Consider the following 9,157-nt stretch of genomic DNA (forward strand, 5'->3'; position numbering starts at 1 on the left):
TGGATTTTTCCTGTACAGATACACGAAACGCCAGGCAAAGAGAGGCTTGTGGAATGCACAGCCCAATGGATCTAGTTTCCCAGAAAGACTGGCCTGGCCTTAGCAGAAGGTTAATTAACTCTGGCAGCTCAGGGCTGGAAAATGTCCACTTCATGCACTGGAGTGCCTGTCCACGGGTGAAGAGGGGGCCAGGCAAACCATAGGGGCAAAGGTCCATCTGCAGACACATATGAAAGGCTTGGCTGGGCTTGTGCCTGTGTCCTGCGGGAGGAACACAAGAAAGATTTAGCCAACTGCTAGAGCCTATAGTGCAAGGGGAGAGCAACGAAACCACAAAAGAGCTAGAAAAACACAGCCATGCCAGGCGTAGGTGGAGACATGCTATCTTATGGGACAGGCATGCACTCCACCCTCCCTCCTCTGAGCATCACAAGTGCCTTTGTATCTCAGCCACCAGGAAAAATGGCTGAAGGCTTGAAGGGGCTTGAAGACACATCCCTCAGTGGGTGTTGTGGCTCACAAGAAGGGGAGCAGAGTGCATCACCGTGGCATAGCGGAGAGAAATGATGTTACTCCAAGACCACGCAGTCCTGATGAAAGCAGGATTTGGCTTCCCTCGCACACTGAAAGAGGACACTGTCCCATACCTCTGTGCACATTTGAGTGACGTGTATTTGGGACTGGAGACCTCTGTTCCCACTGCTACTTCTGCACCTTGCCAGATAGCAGGATACATTTCATGCTCAACAAGACCAAAGCTAGATCTCTTCCCAGTGCAGCAGCTCCCAACTACACCACACATCAAAAAAAGACCCTTTTTCCCTGTCATTCTTGTAACACCCAGGATTTGAATATTTTGAGAAGACTCATGGCAGCATTTTACAGGACTTCTGTGAGGTGGCAGCATCTGCCCATCTAAGCACAGAGCCTGGAGACAGACACCCCCCCCAAGACCCTGGTGTGCCTGTAACACCAGCTCTTCCAGCCTCAGACTTACTGAACTTGACGAGAGGGAACTTGACAATTAGCTTAACCACAAAAAACAGGGGAACATGGTCCCTCTTCTGCATGTGCAAATTCTTAAGAAAGTGAGGAAGAGCTACATACAAGACAGCCACCCTGGGCTGCATGTCCTTCCCTCCCACTTCCCAGGAAACTGGTGTGAGATGTAGGGATGTTCAATCCCAGCTTTACTGCTGATGTGCTCTGTGGGAACAGGCACATCCCAAAACTTTCCCTGCTTCAGTTTCTCCATCTTTACAATAGGTGTAACTACTGCTGTCCAGCTTGGCAAAGCCCCCTGAGATCTGTTGATGAGAAGTATCTATGAGATGTATTTTTATTTCACTAAATACGTTCTCCACACTTCCTAAAACAGCAGGTTCATCACAAGGTAGGTAAAAGAATAAATGGTGCCTGGAGTTGTTTTAAAGTGCCCCACCATCTGAAAGGTGACAGACCAAATCCTCTATGCTGCATTAGGATGGGAATAGCAGCAGCTGGGGAGCTTACAAATCTGCTCAGGGAAGCCTCTGTGTAGCAAAAGGAGGGTGAGACGTTAACACAGAATTTCTGTGATTCCTTGGCTTGCTGCTCAAGATCAGTATCACAGCCTTAAATATTTGAGGGAAATACTAAACCTAAACAAAGTAAATTAAGGTTCAAACTGAATTGTTTGCAAAGAATAGGGAAGGAAAAGAGAAGGAATAGAGGCCAGAAGGCATTGGACAAGCCAAGGAAAACATTTTGAGAACGCCATGCCACTTAGTGCAGTCAAATGTATTTCAAAAGCAAAGAAATCGTTTTTCAGAAGTTATTGCAGAGCCAAGCTGGAGGCAGGAGGTATATCCTTGCCCCTGCTTTGAACCACAGATACACCCTCTCCTTCTGCCCAGCATTTTTCACTCACCAATCTCAAAGCACTTACAGATGTTAAAATTTAGCATACTTCTGAGATTAACTTTCTAGATTGAGTTTCTTGATAACTCAATAAAACAGACTTCAGCTTTTTCCTTCTGCTCACAAAGTCCCTGTAAAAGCTGCTTTACTGTGAAGCTACAGGGTAGCTCATGGCAGCCCACAAGTTCTACTGCTTTTCTTTCCATTTCAAGTTTGGTGCAGTAGCCCCAATATGTTTTATTTTATGTACAGCTTGGCACACACTGACTTGGGTGCAGCAACTCCAACAGAAAAGCCTCCTTTTCCTGCTGTGCTGGACTCTGAACCAGGGCTGGATTAGCCAGAAAGGTAGGAGGGCAGGGCAAGAGTAGTAGAAAGCCAGTGTCAAGACAAGCAAGGAAATCCTGGCATTCCTCTCTGAGCCTGTAACCAGATCCTCCCTCCTCTGTTATTCTTGCCACTCATTCTCCATCTGTAGGAATTGCTGAGGATACAACTAGGCCAGCTCAGTAGGCAACAACTGCTTCAGCATTTGCAAATACTTAGTAATCCACCCAGATCAAGCTCCTTGTTGCCAGGAAACTGCCCATCAAGTCTAGACTTTTTTTCTGCTGTCTCGCGGTCCTCTTCCTGGTGGTATGCACAGACTTCATCCTTAGGGCTGTTTGCTCTCAGCTCGCTTTGAGCATCAGCAGCACTGATGCTGAGCTCTGCAGTGAGGTTCCTCCTCCCTAACTAAGCAAGGAAACCTTTGCCAGGCAGCTCACAACAGCAAATGAACAGCCAGAACAGCCGGCAGTGAATGCTCCCACCTCTTTGTCAGGCCAGGGACCTCTTTGTGTTTGCAGCACTCAGCTCAGACCTCCCTTGTTCAGGGAAGCTGAGGAGAAAGACCTCTGAGGACGGGTTAATGTTGGCCACCCTGGGCAGCTAGTGAGGAAGCCCCAACCACGATGCCCTCCAGCAACTCTTCACGCTATGCAAGATAATTCACTGAATGGTTTCCACCAGCTTTGTATTATTTTAATATGAAACCTCCAACTTGGCGAGACCAAGAAACAGTTGGTATAAGTATCTACTTTCAAAACATGGATTAAAAAATATATATAAATCAGTGGACTTGTTTAGATTCTGTTTTCCTGTTCACAAATATTCAAGCTCCAATTTTTGGATTAGAATAATTTTTCATTTAAAAAGCCAAGTGGGTTGCTAGTAGACAGGAGGGTGAGCATGAAGATGAATGTACCAGTTTTATGCCCTGGGTTTCAGCTGAACCGTTTCCAAGACAGACTCTTTTTCCCCTATCTAAGATGGGAAACATCTGAGATAATTTCCCATCCCACATGGATTTCACAATTTCCCATCCTGGGAACGTAGAGTGCCTAGCACATGGGGCCCCGCAGACATCTACAGATAAAGGCATGGCAAGGTAGGAATGCTGCAAACTCACAGACAAACAGGGATTGAAATTACATGCTAATTTTTCCACAGCTAATTAACCACTGGAACAAGTTTAGGGGATACAGTGCCCAACCTTCATCCCAATTTCCTCTCACTTTGACAAGACTCAGATGCTTTTGGTGGTTTTAGAAATACTTGCCTTACTGTACATAACTAATGTTACGCTACCAAGACGTGCATAATCAAGTGCCCTGGCCCCACAGCTGAGCCTTTCTGCACTGGATCTCATTCAATAAGGGATCCATCTCAGCAGTTTGTGTGCACGGCCTAGCACACTTCTGCACTCTCCAAAGGCTCCTTCAGTGAACCCTGGCTTTATTGAAGTCAATGCCAGAACAGAGCAGGGCTAGGATTCACTTTTTCCACTGCCTTCAAGTTACACACATTTTCAGCAGTTACATCTCCACATCTTGTATTTCCCTACACGTCTAGAACAGAAACTAGGGCACTGGTGTATTGCAACACACAGCAACTTACCCAAAGCGTGAGCACCATCACACAGTTCAAACCACACTGCACTTAACATGGAGCCTTCTCTCAGATCCACACATGAAAATATCTCTCATGACGCATTTTTAAATTACAGACGATGCAACTCCCTCTCTCTCCACCCGTACCTTTTTAAGCATCTATCTTTTCCTTCTCTCTGTGTGCTTCACTCGCTCAACACAGAAACAGAAAACGGTACAGTACTTTTTTTGCTCAGACCAAGAACCAGCAACAGACAGATAAAAACCACTCTACGTGAAGCACCGTAGGAAACTGCATAGGAATTTGCCCACTGAAATTCAGGCACAGCACTTGGAGGGAGTTTCCCTTCATTTAGGGGTAGGCAGCACAGAAGTAATGTTGCTTCTTGCACTTTTGCAAGTCTCAGGCAAAGAGGAAAAGCAGCAAAGGGATCATTAAAATGCCATTCTTGACAGATAGTGGCAGAGGGGATGAGAGCAGAGGAAGTGATTGAGAACAATATCTTGCTTCCAAAGCCTCCTGCGCTGGATCATCAAATTAATCAGTTTGATGGTTTTGGTGCAGCTCAGCTGGCAAAGGACCAAACACACAAAAGGAGCAAGCTGTATTTTATGTACAATTTGAGAAACGCTGACAGCAGTGGGAAGGGTGGGGAAGAACAGGTACCAACAGAGGAGGCAGCAGCTCCCAGCAGAGCTGAGGATGAGGCAAGAAGCATGACGCTGGCTTTGGTTTGAATGAAGAGCCAGCCCAGGGTGGAGGCTTTGGACCAGACCTGAAGAGAAGTGTTATGAGGCAGAAAAACATGTCCAGAGCACAGGGAAACTGCCCTTTGCTTCACAGGTTTTAATGAGGACAATCTTGCTGCAGCACATGGGGATTTGTGGGAACTAAATATGGATCCCACGTCCCACTGACTGTCATTTTGTGTCATGTCCCCGTGGAACAAAGATTTCATGCTTTACCTCCCTTCCCTCTCCCTGCAGGAATCCAGGCGACTGATCTAATATGAAGATTCACCTGAGAAAGGTAAAAAACAGCCTGAGGAAAAGCCTTCATTTCACCAGCAGGTTCATTCACAGAGAGCACGACACAGCACATAAGGGGGCCATTGTTTCTGGAATAAAATCTCCATTTGAGCTCTCTTCTTTGGCCATGATCAATGGGAGGGAATTAAAGTCTCACCCTGGGAAAAAAATTAGCTCGGTTGCACTGTGTTGAAAGATCAGGTAATGGAGATGCAGAGCAAGTGTGGGCACCCACACCATCTCTCGGTGAGCTTGAGAAAGCCGGAGGTAAAAGCCCCTGGTGGAAAAAGCTCCCCAAACACAGGCACAGCCCTTGCCTTATCCCACAAGAGACAACAGAGTTAGGGGCTGTGATTTGTTACAGGACTTGCCAGTGTTTCACAGTACTTCAGTCTAGACTTCAGCTCCCCACAGCTCCCGCCCAGAGCAGGGGCATTTAAGTTCCCTGGGTGCTTTTGCCTCTTCGGCCTCTCTATTTTCCATCCTGTGGATGCACAGAACCAACCCAAATAACTCTGAACTGTTCTGCACCTCTGTCCTGTCTTGCCCTGGGCCGTTCTCATAGCACCCTACCTCCCACCCATCCTCTAGGCACCTTCCCATCTTCAACAGCCATGCCAGTGGAAACCCACTGCTCCCACCACTCAGTGACGATGGGCAAGTTTCCCCACACCCCTCTGCCAAGGGGGGGATTTCAGCCCTCCAAAGCTCCTCAGTGGTGTTTTTCTGTGGCGTTTAGTCTATTTCCATCACGGCCATAGCAATAGGATACCCACCTCCTCTCCCCCCATTCCCCCCACCCCAGTTTCAGTCTGATGTTTTGGAACACCAACAAGAAAAAGACTGTTTAAACCAGTAGTTAGAGGTTCACAAAGCAATGTCGGCTGTTTGGGTAACTAAGTTTGGAGCATCATTGTCAGTCTCTCTGGGCAGACACACATCACGCTCACCGTCACCCTCTCCCGGGCCCACATCTCACGTTAATTTTGCAAGTAAAAACAAACAGGAGATTAAAAGCTATTTGCTGCCCTCTCCCGAGCACAGGCACATTCCGTCTCCGTACGGTAAGGGCCCTGGAGCAGCCTCTCCCTGACGGAGCAGAGCTGTTTCCACGCAGAATCAATGACACCGGGACAGCACGGGTCAGAGGGGCTCACCAGCTGCTCCGGGGAGCACAGAGCAGTGCCCGCTGCCCAAACAGCAGGTCTCCACAGGGGGCATTCCTGGCACTTTGCTTTCTTATTTTTCAGGTTAATCCTTCCATGTGGAAATATAAAAAATACCTCCCAGCATATCCTGTTCTCAATAGTCACAAACATTCAGGGCCAAAGGAGACCACAAGACACGTAAAGAAATAGGAAAAAAAAATTACTTTTAGATTTAAGAGGGCGATTTGGGGTTTTTTTTTGGACTAAAACCATTTAAATCCTTTATGTCCTCCAACAATGCTCTATCCTGTCCTTCCAGGGAACATATACCTTTATCTAGACATACAGTATGTATGCATATACTATCTTCAAAACAAAACTTAACACTGCAACCTGCTGCTTTGAGACCCTACTAACTTATCCAAGATAGCTAATCATTCACCAAAAGCTGTTAGTTAGACCATGTGTTCTCCATTAAAGTCCTCTAAAAATCAGGCTTATGAGCCTGAGGGAGCCTCAGTTTTCATATGCAAATATACAAAAACAAGTAAAAGCCATTTCTAAACATTTCTAAAATAGTTCTTCTCCCATGTACAATAGGACAGACAAGATGACCCATGATGTGGAATCAACAGTTTTTCTTGGCACTCTCTCTGGGATGCCCTGCATGCTTCAATCCTGAAGGGAAATGAGAGGTCTGAAGAAGACCAGGTAGCCTCATATTAATGACCATGAAAAATATCTTTTCCAATTTGTAAGTAATGCAAGAAATCCCAGATCAGGCTGCCACCAAGGCGTCCATTGAATGTTCTCCCCTGAGCCCATACACAGCATACAGCTGTGACTATGCAAGACTGGGATATGCCACGCTCCTGTAGGACTTTCTCCCATACCATCTCCAACCACCGCTTATTCTCCAACTGCTGCATAGAATTGGCCTGTCTCAGTGACCAAGCCCTGCAGCAGATACTAACAAGTTGTTCTTTATATGTACAAATGTGATATTTTCATCCTACAAATGAAGGTGCAGAAACTATGGAAGTCTATTTAAAATGAGAGGGAAAAGTTCCCAGGTGTCACATGAACCCAGACAATCTGTAAACAAGCACCTGCCACAATCTTGAAGCAAAGCTGGTTCTCTGGGGGGTTTGGGGCTAAAATTCTCTAGACTCCAAGATCAGCTTGCTTTGATTTCAAGACTTCATTTACGCTGCAAAGCATGCAAGAATCACCATGTAGATATTTAAAAAAGAGGGCATTTGCAAGACGGAAGAACCAGTGTGTCTTCCCCAATGACATCTGCCCTTTAGTCCTTCATTGAGGAAGTGCTGACCTGCTTGTTAGACACCTCAGCTTTGGAACCCTGCATGATGGAGGCTGCAAACACACTTTGGTTTGGTTTCCCAGGGTGTTTTAACCCAGTATCTCTCAGAGAAAAGAGCTGTTTGGAAGCACCCTGAGCCTTTGGCAATGCAGCACACCTGGCAGCCCAGTGCTGCATGCCCAGGTGTTCCATCGGCCTTGAAACTAGGAAGTGATTTGCAAAGCAGCTTCATAACTTGCATTTATCTTTGCCATATTTCACCACTGCTTCCCCTTTGAAGCCACTGTGCAGCCCTGGACAGTGCCTCCTTTCAGAAAGGCAGCATTTGTCCCCCCAGCAGCAGATCCTCTGCAGGCCAGCAGAGCAGAAAAGCATCTGTGACATGCAGCACTCTGAGCCAGGAGAAGCCAAGACATGCAGGCTCTAGATTTATGGCTCAGACATGCTGCCATGGCACACAAATCACTCTGCGCTCAGTGCAATTCATTATCACGCTGCTATGGCTGGTCACATTCTTCACAGGTGCAAGTGATGCCAAAAAGGCTTTTTACCTTTCATGTGCCAAGACTTAATGACGCAGAGTCGGGACCCCTCCTGCCTTCCCGGGGAAGTGAAACCAAAGCCAGCAGTTGTTCTGTCCACACCGAGCCCTGAGTGTTTCCCAGCACCCCACGGCAGCACTGACAGGCTGCTCCCAGTCCAGCCTCTCCCAGCAGCTGCCCCCGTGCCTCGAGCACCGTCAGTACCTGCCCACGGGCACCACAAACATCCTCTAACCCAGGTAAATTCAGCTAAAAAACTGCAGGCAAAAATGAAGGGGTTCGTTCTGCCACACTGGCACACTTTGTATTGGGAAAGCAAAGGGCCTTTCACAGCCTTTGCACGTATCAGTAAAGGAAAGGGAATTCAACAACAGGCATAAACTAGCTAAAATAACAGTCTAATTGGCCTAAAGAAACAAGAAGGAAGAGGCGAAGGGAAACCCATGGGTTGTGCTACTTCCTTACACAGGTGCATCTTGATTCTGGGAAAAGGACACTGGGGAAGAGCAAACCAGAAAACAGGCTTTCTGTTCCTATGGAAAGCGGGGGCGGGGGGGGGAAGTATCCAAAACTCAGGGATTTGAAAGTGTCGGGGGACCTCACAGAGCACCAAATTGGGCATCTCTACAGAGCAGGCTCCTGGGCAGAGCTGTGTCCCCCTTGGACACCCCAGTCACTGGTGACACCTCAGGGGAGATCCCAGCCCCTGGGGAGAGGTGCCTCAGCTCCAGAGCCCAGCGAGGGCCAGTCCCCAGAACAAAAACCCAAACCTGAAGCTGGAACTCCCTCTCCTTGGGTGCTGCACTGCAGCTCCCAGACAGGCAGACACCAGAGAGCGTTGGCTTTGGAGGGACACGGAGCAGAGAGAGGAAAGGGAGGGAAGAGTCCCCCCGGCGGGAGAGCCGGTGTCACTTACCTCACGTCAGGGCTGGCCCAGGTGCGATCTTCTCCTCCACCTTCGACACCACGCTCCACGTCAGCTCTCCATGGCACAGCACGAGGGGTTCCTACCACACACAAGACTCCAGCCACAGCCTCCAACCCAAGCACTGGGGGCTCGTTCCACCACAACACTTGGTACTTTAGGGGCTCCCGTGGACCCCTTTGAGGCGAACCCAAGCAGAGGAGCCCCAGGACCTTCTTTTTCTCCTCAGCCCAGCTCTTTCCTCCTGCTCCTCCTCCTCACAGGTTTCCCTCATCAGCCTCATGCCCCGCAGCTGAGGGTGGTCAGCGCCTAATAGCGGGGGGGGGGGGGGGAGGAGCGCCCCGAGGGCCGGCGGCGCC

Source organism: Calidris pugnax, unplaced genomic scaffold, assembly GCF_001431845.1.
Source record: "Calidris pugnax isolate Ruff unplaced genomic scaffold, ASM143184v1 scaffold138, whole genome shotgun sequence".
Classification (NCBI taxonomy): domain Eukaryota; kingdom Metazoa; phylum Chordata; class Aves; order Charadriiformes; family Scolopacidae; genus Calidris; species Calidris pugnax.